Source organism: Schistocerca piceifrons, unplaced genomic scaffold (genome assembly GCF_021461385.2).
Source record: "Schistocerca piceifrons isolate TAMUIC-IGC-003096 unplaced genomic scaffold, iqSchPice1.1 HiC_scaffold_1205, whole genome shotgun sequence".
In the NCBI taxonomy this organism is placed as follows: Eukaryota; Metazoa; Arthropoda; class Insecta; order Orthoptera; family Acrididae; genus Schistocerca; species Schistocerca piceifrons.
In genome coordinates, this window is record NW_025727021.1 from 42501 (window position 1) to 50856 (window position 8356).

Consider the following 8356-nt stretch of genomic DNA (forward strand, 5'->3'; position numbering starts at 1 on the left):
CTCCGACGATCGATTTGCACGTCAGAATCGCTACGGACCTCCATCAGGGTTTCCCCTGACTTCGTCCTGGCCAGGCATAGTTCACCATCTTTCGGGTCCCAACGTGTACGCTCTAGGTGCGCCTCACCTCGCAATGAGGACGAGACGCCCCGGGAGTGCGGAGGCCGCCGCCCCGTGAAGGGCGGGGAAGCCCCATCCTCCCTCGGCCCGCGCAAGGCGAGACCTTCACTTTCATTACGCCTTTAGGTTTCGTACAGCCCAATGACTCGCGCACATGTTAGACTCCTTGGTCCGTGTTTCAAGACGGGTCGTGAAATTGTCCAAAGCTGAAGCGCCGCTGACGGGAGCGATTATTCCGCCCGAGAGCATCCCGAGCCAACAGCGGCGCGGGTCCGGGGCCGGGCCAGGTAGGTCCGTCATCCGGGAAGAACCGCGCGCGCTTGCCGGGAGCCCGAGCGCCCAAAGGGGCGAATCGACTCCTCCAGATATACCGCCGGGCAGCCAGCCAGGACACCGGGGCTCTGCCCAACAGACGCGAACCGAGGCCCGCGGAAGGACAGGCTGCGCACCCGGGCCGTAGGCCGGCACCCAGCGGGTCGCGACGTCCTACTAGGGGAGAAGTGCGGCCCACCGCACACCGGAACGGCCCCACCCCGCGGCGAGTGGAAAGGCAACCGGACACGACCCCGCCGCGGATTGCTCCGCGCGGGCGGCCGGCCCCATCTGCCGAGGGCGGAGGCCAGTGGCCGGATGGGCGTGAATCTCACCCGTTCGACCTTTCGGACTTCTCACGTTTACCCCAGAACGGTTTCACGTACTTTTGAACTCTCTCTTCAAAGTTCTTTTCAACTTTCCCTCACGGTACTTGTTCGCTATCGGTCTCGTGGTCATATTTAGTCTCAGATGGAGTTTACCACCCACTTGGAGCTGCACTCTCAAGCAACCCGACTCGAAGGAGAGGTCCCGCCGACGCTCGCACCGGCCGCTACGGGCCTGGCACCCTCTACGGGCCGTGGCCTCATTCAAGTTGGACTTGGGCTCGGCGCGAGGCGTCGGGGTAGTGGACCCTCCCAAACACCACATGCCACGACAGGCGGCAGCCTGCGGGGTTCGGTGCTGGACTCTTCCCTGTTCGCTCGCCGCTACTGGGGGAATCCTTGTTAGTTTCTTTTCCTCCGCTTAGTAATATGCTTAAATTCAGCGGGTAGTCTCGCCTGCTCTGAGGTCGTTGTACGAGGTGTCGCACGCCACACCGCCAGCCGGCTGTGCACGCTACCGAGAAAGTACCGGTATGCGAACCGCCAGGCGACGGGCGCGCATCGCACGTTTGAGGAGACGCGGCCGGCCCCACAGGCGGCCGCGACACTCCCAGGTCTGCGAAGCGGGGCAAACGCCGCGCGCTTCAGTATACGTAGCCGACCCTCAGCCAGACGTGGCCCGGGAACGGAATCCATGGACCGCAATGTGCGTTCGAAACGTCGATGTTCATGTGTCCTGCAGTTCACATGTCGACGCGCAATTTGCTGCGTTCTTCATCGACCCACGAGCCGAGTGATCCACCGTCCTGGGTGATCTTTTCTCAGTTTCCGCCGTCTCTTTCGAGACGGTCGCATAGGCGGGAGTGAGGCGTGTGGCGGCCCCTGTTCCAGCGTTCTGTGTCCAACGGCCTCACGGCCGACGGGCGTCGTACGGCTCCACACCGGAGCGGACAGGCACTCGGGCGAAAGTCATTCAAAACCGGCGCCAGGCGCCAGGTGCCGCAGGCCAGCCGCTCCAGCGCTTCAGCGCTCGTACCACACAACATTGCCGCTAGTTTTGAGAGGCACGCGTGGTTCCGCACGCGGCGCACGGCTACGGCGAGCCGTACAGGTAGCGTGTTGCGCGACACGACACGCACATCGAAAGACATGCAGTCTAGTCGGTAATGATCCTTCCGCAGGTTCACCTACGGAAACCTTGTTACGACTTTTACTTCCTCTAAATGATCAAGTTTGGTCATCTTTCCGGTAGCATCGGCAACGACAGAGTCAATGCCGCGTACCAGTCCGAAGACCTCACTAAATCATTCAATCGGTAGTAGCGACGGGCGGTGTGTACAAAGGGCAGGGACGTAATCAACGCGAGCTTATGACTCGCGCTTACTGGGAATTCCTCGTTCATGGGGAACAATTGCAAGCCCCAATCCCTAGCACGAAGGAGGTTCAGCGGGTTACCCCGACCTTTCGGCCTAGGAAGACACGCTGATTCCTTCAGTGTAGCGCGCGTGCGGCCCAGAACATCTAAGGGCATCACAGACCTGTTATGCTCAATCTCGTGCGGCTAGAAGCCGCCTGTCCCTCTAAGAAGAAAAGTAATCGCTGACAGCACGAAGGATGTCACGCGACTAGTTAGCAGGCTAGAGTCTCGTTCGTTATCGGAATTAACCAGACAAATCGCTCCACCAACTAAGAACGGCCATGCACCACCACCCACCGAATCAAGAAAGAGCTATCAATCTGTCAATCCTTCCGGTGTCCGGGCCTGGTGAGGTTTCCCGTGTTGAGTCAAATTAAGCCGCAGGCTCCACTCCTGGTGGTGCCCTTCCGTCAATTCCTTTAAGTTTCAGCTTTGCAACCATACTTCCCCCGGAACCCAAAAGCTTTGGTTTCCCGGAGGCTGCCCGCCGAGTCATCGGAGGAACTGCGGCGGATCGCTGGCTGGCATCGTTTATGGTTAGAACTAGGGCGGTATCTGATCGCCTTCGAACCTCTAACTTTCGTTCTTGATTAATGAAAACATACTTGGCAAATGCTTTCGCTTCTGTTCGTCTTGCGACGATCCAAGAATTTCACCTCTAACGTCGCAATACGAATGCCCCCGCCTGTCCCTATTAATCATTACCTCGGGTTCCGAAAACCAACAAAATAGAACCGAGGTCCTATTCCATTATTCCATGCACACAGTATTCAGGCGGGCTTGCCTGCTTTAAGCACTCTAATTTGTTCAAAGTAAACGTGCCGGCCCACCGAGACACTCAATAAAGAGCACCCTGGTAGGATTTCAACGGGGTCCGCCTCGGGACGCACGAGCACGCACGAGGCGGTCGCACGCCTTCAGCTCGCCCCACCGGCAGGACGTCCCACGATACATGCCAGTTAAACACCGACGGGCGGTGAACCAACAGCGTGGGACACAAATCCAACTACGAGCTTTTTAACCGCAACAACTTTAATATACGCTATTGGAGCTGGAATTACCGCGGCTGCTGGCACCAGACTTGCCCTCCAATAGATACTCGTTAAAGGATTTAAAGTGTACTCATTCCGATTACGGGGCCTCGGATGAGTCCCGTATCGTTATTTTTCGTCACTACCTCCCCGTGCCGGGAGTGGGTAATTTGCGCGCCTGCTGCCTTCCTTGGATGTGGTAGCCGTTTCTCAGGCTCCCTCTCCGGAATCGAACCCTGATTCCCCGTTACCCGTTACAACCATGGTAGGCGCAGAACCTACCATCGACAGTTGATAAGGCAGACATTTGAAAGATGCGTCGCCGGTACGAGGACCGTGCGATCAGCCCAAAGTTATTCAGAGTCACCAAGGCAAACGGACCGGACGAGCCGACCGATTGGTTTTGATCTAATAAAAGCGTCCCTTCCATCTCTGGTCGGGACTCTGTTTGCATGTATTAGCTCTAGAATTACCACAGTTATCCAAGTAACGTGGGTACGATCTAAGGAACCATAACTGATTTAATGAGCCATTCGCGGTTTCACCTTAATGCGGCTTGTACTGAGACATGCATGGCTTAATCTTTGAGACAAGCATATGACTACTGGCAGGATCAACCAGGGAGCTGCGTCAACTAGAGCTGAGCAGCCGGCCGCCCGGGAGTGTGTCCCGGGGGCCCGCGCGAACACGCAAGCGTCCGCTCAATCATTCTGCAAACAGGAGGAGGCTGAGCTCCCCTGCACAATACACCTCGAAACCCTCTCAGGTCCCGGCGGCGCGCAGCGCCGTCCCAAGTACTTGGTCGGGTTCGAGAGAGGCGCAATCGCCCCGGAGTTAGGCGAGTAGACGCTTTCGGTGCGACCACCCGTGCTCCCAACTGAGCTTGCCGCTGCCGACAGAGGCCCGGGAGCGTGCTGTCGTGGCATTGCCGGCGGGAGACAACACGCGCCCACCTACGGTGACCGGCAGCTCCAACGCCAGCGCCACAGAAGGACAAAAGCCCCACTTGGGTGCCGAAGCGAACTCTCCCAGCACAGCGCACGCGCCAACACATCCGCACAGCTGCGATACAAACCACCAGCGAGAACCGCTGGGGCGACCGAGCAGCAGACGGCGTCGCGGCGCCGAGCGCCGGGCGGCGGCGCATCCTCAACGCACACAGTCCTCAATCGGACCAGCACACTGAAGATGTCCACCGCGCTTCGCACCGGGCCCGCGAGGACCTACTTTGGCCGCACGGCGCCGCGCGCAGGGTGCGCCGGCGCGCAGCTGCGACGCCTGCCGCGTCCGTCGGCCGGCGCGCCTGCCACTGGCCGCCCCCACCAGCCGGCTGTAGCGCGTGCGCCCACGCACCGCGCGGCCAGCACGCCGGGAGGCGCCCCCTCACCGGCCGGGGGACGGTCCCACCCAGCCACCGCCGCGTATCGCTTCACACCCAGATGCCGTTCAGTTTCGTCGGCATGGTGGGTATCGCTGGAACAACCGGTTAGTACCTCAACCTATCGTCGCCATCACCGATTCACCCCTAGCGAGAACAACCGCACCACAACAGGTTACCATTTGTTCATTTGCGTAACTTCACCAGAAAACGCAGGCGTCCATCGCCATTTGCAACTTCAACGATTATTGCATGCCTGTGTCAGGTGTCACGCCACACTACGTCTGCCCACATACACGCAACAAAATGTGCACGCCTAGACAATACGTGGAAGGTGGCCCCCGTACGTATGCGATGTCCATTGCTCGAACGACTGTCAACCGGCCTCTGTAGCATGTCGCAGATATGGAACGCGGTGCACCATGCCATCACGGTGTGTGAGGAGAGACGACTAGGTCCGAATACATCAACAGACAGCTCATGCTGATCGCCATCCACGGCGTCCGTTCCTCCCACACGTCTCTATGGCGTACCACACTGCAATCCAGCTCTCATAGGGAGACGACACGTAGCTGCGTGCACAATATTTGCACTGTATGGTCCGCCGTTTTTGGGCGCAGTCGTTGTGCGGTCACACATGTGCCACGATGTATCATTCAGTACATAAGGACGAATGTGCAGTACAGATTGTGGTTCACGCGTACGACATCAGCGGACAGTTGACACAGGCCGCACCACAACGTAGCCTGAGTACGTCGCATGCGAAGGGCATTGAATGCAAACTTCTCACCAACCAGCTTGCGAAGGCAGGGGGCAAGGTGGGGACGTGGGGAGGGGCGGCATGTACGTCCTGCTGCCATCCACATTACAGTGTACAGCAGGAGCATGTGGAAAGTGAGCAAGACTTGCAAGGTGTTTAACATGAAGCGATACACAGGGGTGCGGGCAGTGCGAGTAGCGAACTATATTGCGAGGGTTGCGGGTGGGCAACACTACAGTAATTGAACGAGTCGTATAACAATTACAGAGCAGGTTTAGGCGACAACGTGGGTTACGTTAAGGCGACAACATGGGTTAGGTTAAGGCACAACATGGGTTAGGTTAAGGCACAACATGGGTTAGGTTAAGGCACAACATGGGTTAGGTTAAGGCACAACATGGGTTAGGTTAAGGCACAACATGGGTTAGGTTAAGGCACAACATGGGTTAGGTTGAGGCACAACATGGGTTAGGTTAAGGCACAACATGGGTTAGGTTGAGGCACAACATGGGTTAGGTTGAGGCACAACATGGGTTAGGTTGAGGCACAACATGGGTTAGGTTAAGGTACAACATGGGTTAGGTTAAGGTACAACATGGGTTAGGTTAAGGTACAACATGGGTTAGGTTAAGGTACAACATGGTTAGGTTAAGGTACAACATGGGTTAGGTTAAGGTACAACATAGGTTAGGTTAAGGTACAACATAGGTTAGGTTAAGGTACAACATAGGTTAGGTTAAGGTACAACATAGGTTAGGTTAAGGTACAACATAGGTTAGGTTAAGGTACAACATAGGTTAGGTTAAGGTACAACATAGGTTAGGTTAGGTTAGGTTAGGTTACACGTTGTTGTACGGAAAGGTGTAGGGGGGGGGGGGGGCGGGGGCGGCAGGTTCGTTGATAGTGATTATAGTAAGTGAATGCTTGTGACATGATCAGATTTGTCACGTCAGGATGCACCTTTGGCTTATTAGAGGCGGCGCTCCAATTCTATGCTTGTGTGAGACCTGTGTCTTTGACTCATGTCATTGTTTGTGCGCTGTGACAGGAGGTACTATTGTGATGTTGGGTGCACCGTTGTATAGGACATGTGTGGGTGTTGGTGCCTGGTCTGCGCAATGGTGGATGTCGAAAGGCTGGGATATTGTATTTTCCGCACGGACCTCCTGGTCTGGTTGTGATAGTGTGGATTGTGTAATGTGGCGGAGAAGATGCACTGGATGTTGTTCCATGCTGGTGCTTACATATTGTATGTGCGCCTGTTAGAAGCAGAGAGTGGTGCGTGATCAGAGTGTCTGGCTGACGTGTGGTTCCCATTTTGGGCAGACTCTTTCAGCATGTATACGGACAGTTGTGTATATTTGCTGTAGTTTGATGGCTCTGCATTGATTACTAATCAGCGCCGTGTGTACGGGTAATCTGGTTCCAGTCCAAAATGTTCCATCTGTGTACATTAGTGACAAAGACTCCCCCCATGCAGTGGGGCTCGGTCTGTTATAACTCTTCCGCGTAATATATTTGCCCCACGTTTTGCGACTGCGAGTGCGAGTGCAACGCGCATGGGGACCGACATGCTGATGGCTCGGTATCGGACGCCGTACAGTGAGCAACGCGATCGCGTCTCTCGCTCGTAAGTGGTACAGGTCGCGGCTCATGTATACGGACAGCGGGAATGTCGCATATTGGAAATAACTCTTCATGAAACGCAAGTTATAGGGGTGGATTGCACTTTACGAGTGCGGGAAACGTCCGCCGTTCATCCGCTGGAGGTGCGAGTTGGCGGTTGGGGTGGTGCACGAACGGGTGCGGGTGGCGTCATTGCCGGTCCACGGCTTCGTGCGGCAGAGCCACTGGAGATTGGGTGCTATGGTCGACAGAGGCTGCAGCCTTTGTGGGTGGCGTCGAAAGGCGGCCACTGTGGCGCCATCGCTGTCTTAGTCGGCTTGGCGTCTCATAGATGGCGGTAGCGTCGTTGCAGGAGGTCATGTTGCGGGAGACCTACAGATGGCGGTATGTTTTGTGGTGCGGACGTAGTGTTGTCAGATGCGCATAGATGGCGGTATTGCATGTGGTGTCGCCCTATTTTCATAGATGGCGATACTGTTTTGCCGGCATGGGTGGCGTAGTTCCGTCGGATCCCTGTAGGTGGCAGTGTGCTATGTCTACTGTCGACACCCACGGCACCACTATCTATCTATCTATTTCCTAATACCTCGCCCCCCCCCCCCCGCCCCTACAGACTTATCACCACACACACTAACCGCCCCGGGGACTTGCCAACGACACACCCTATCCCAAGTCTATTTTCTTGCGGAGCATCATGTGTTATTATATTTTATTTCACATCCATCGGTTAGGGGTACTGGCGTTCACCGGACGGCGGCGGTGGACGCCGTGGTACCACGGACGGCGACAACGTACCAGACCCCGCCGGGCACCGCGACCACCGCACGGCACCCACCCGACGCCGCCGCCTCCACGCGACGCCCCGGCCGGTGGGCCGACATCGACCGTCCGGCACCCACCGCGGCACCCGGCGCCGGCCGCCAAAGCGATACGCTATAGCGCGGCGGTACACACGGCGCCCGGCCGGCCGGCGCCGCCTCCCCGCGCGCACGGCGGCGGCACCCATCGCAGCGCCCACGCCAACCGATACGCCCCAGTCCGCCGCACCCACTGCAGCGCCCTGGGTGCGGCGCGCCCGCCCAGACCGATACGCCCAGAGATGCGACGTGCGGAAACTGAAAGCAAGGGGGGCCCACGCGTACCCCTGCTGGCGACCAGCCCCTGGGGGTCTCGTCTCGCGACAAGACGAATCCCCCAAGCTAGGGCTGAGTCTCAACAGATCGCAGCGTGGCAACTGCTCTACCGAGTACAACACCCCGCCCGGTACCTAAGTCGTCTACAGACGATTCCGAGTCCCGACATCGAAATATAGACACCCATGGTCGACCGGTAGGGGCAGGGCGGCGCCGGGAACAGATCCCAGACAGCGCCGCCCGAGTGCCCCGT

The 8356-nt window shown here is 57.5% G+C and overlaps 2 non-coding genes and 1 pseudogene across 2 annotated transcripts; all 3 read right to left on the reverse strand.

Annotated features, from left to right (window-relative positions):
- Positions 1–1228, reverse strand: part of LOC124729343 — a 4222-nt pseudogene extending 2994 nt beyond the window's left edge.
- A 188-nt stretch (positions 1229–1416) lies between these two features.
- On the reverse strand, positions 1417–1571 carry LOC124729349. Its single transcript, XR_007007623.1, has one exon. It is a non-coding gene; the product is annotated as a 5.8S ribosomal RNA (ribosomal RNA).
- A 351-nt stretch (positions 1572–1922) lies between these two features.
- On the reverse strand, positions 1923–3830 carry LOC124729341. Its single transcript, XR_007007620.1, has one exon. It is a non-coding gene; the product is annotated as a small subunit ribosomal RNA (ribosomal RNA).
- Between the last annotated feature and the right edge of the window lie 4526 nt (positions 3831–8356).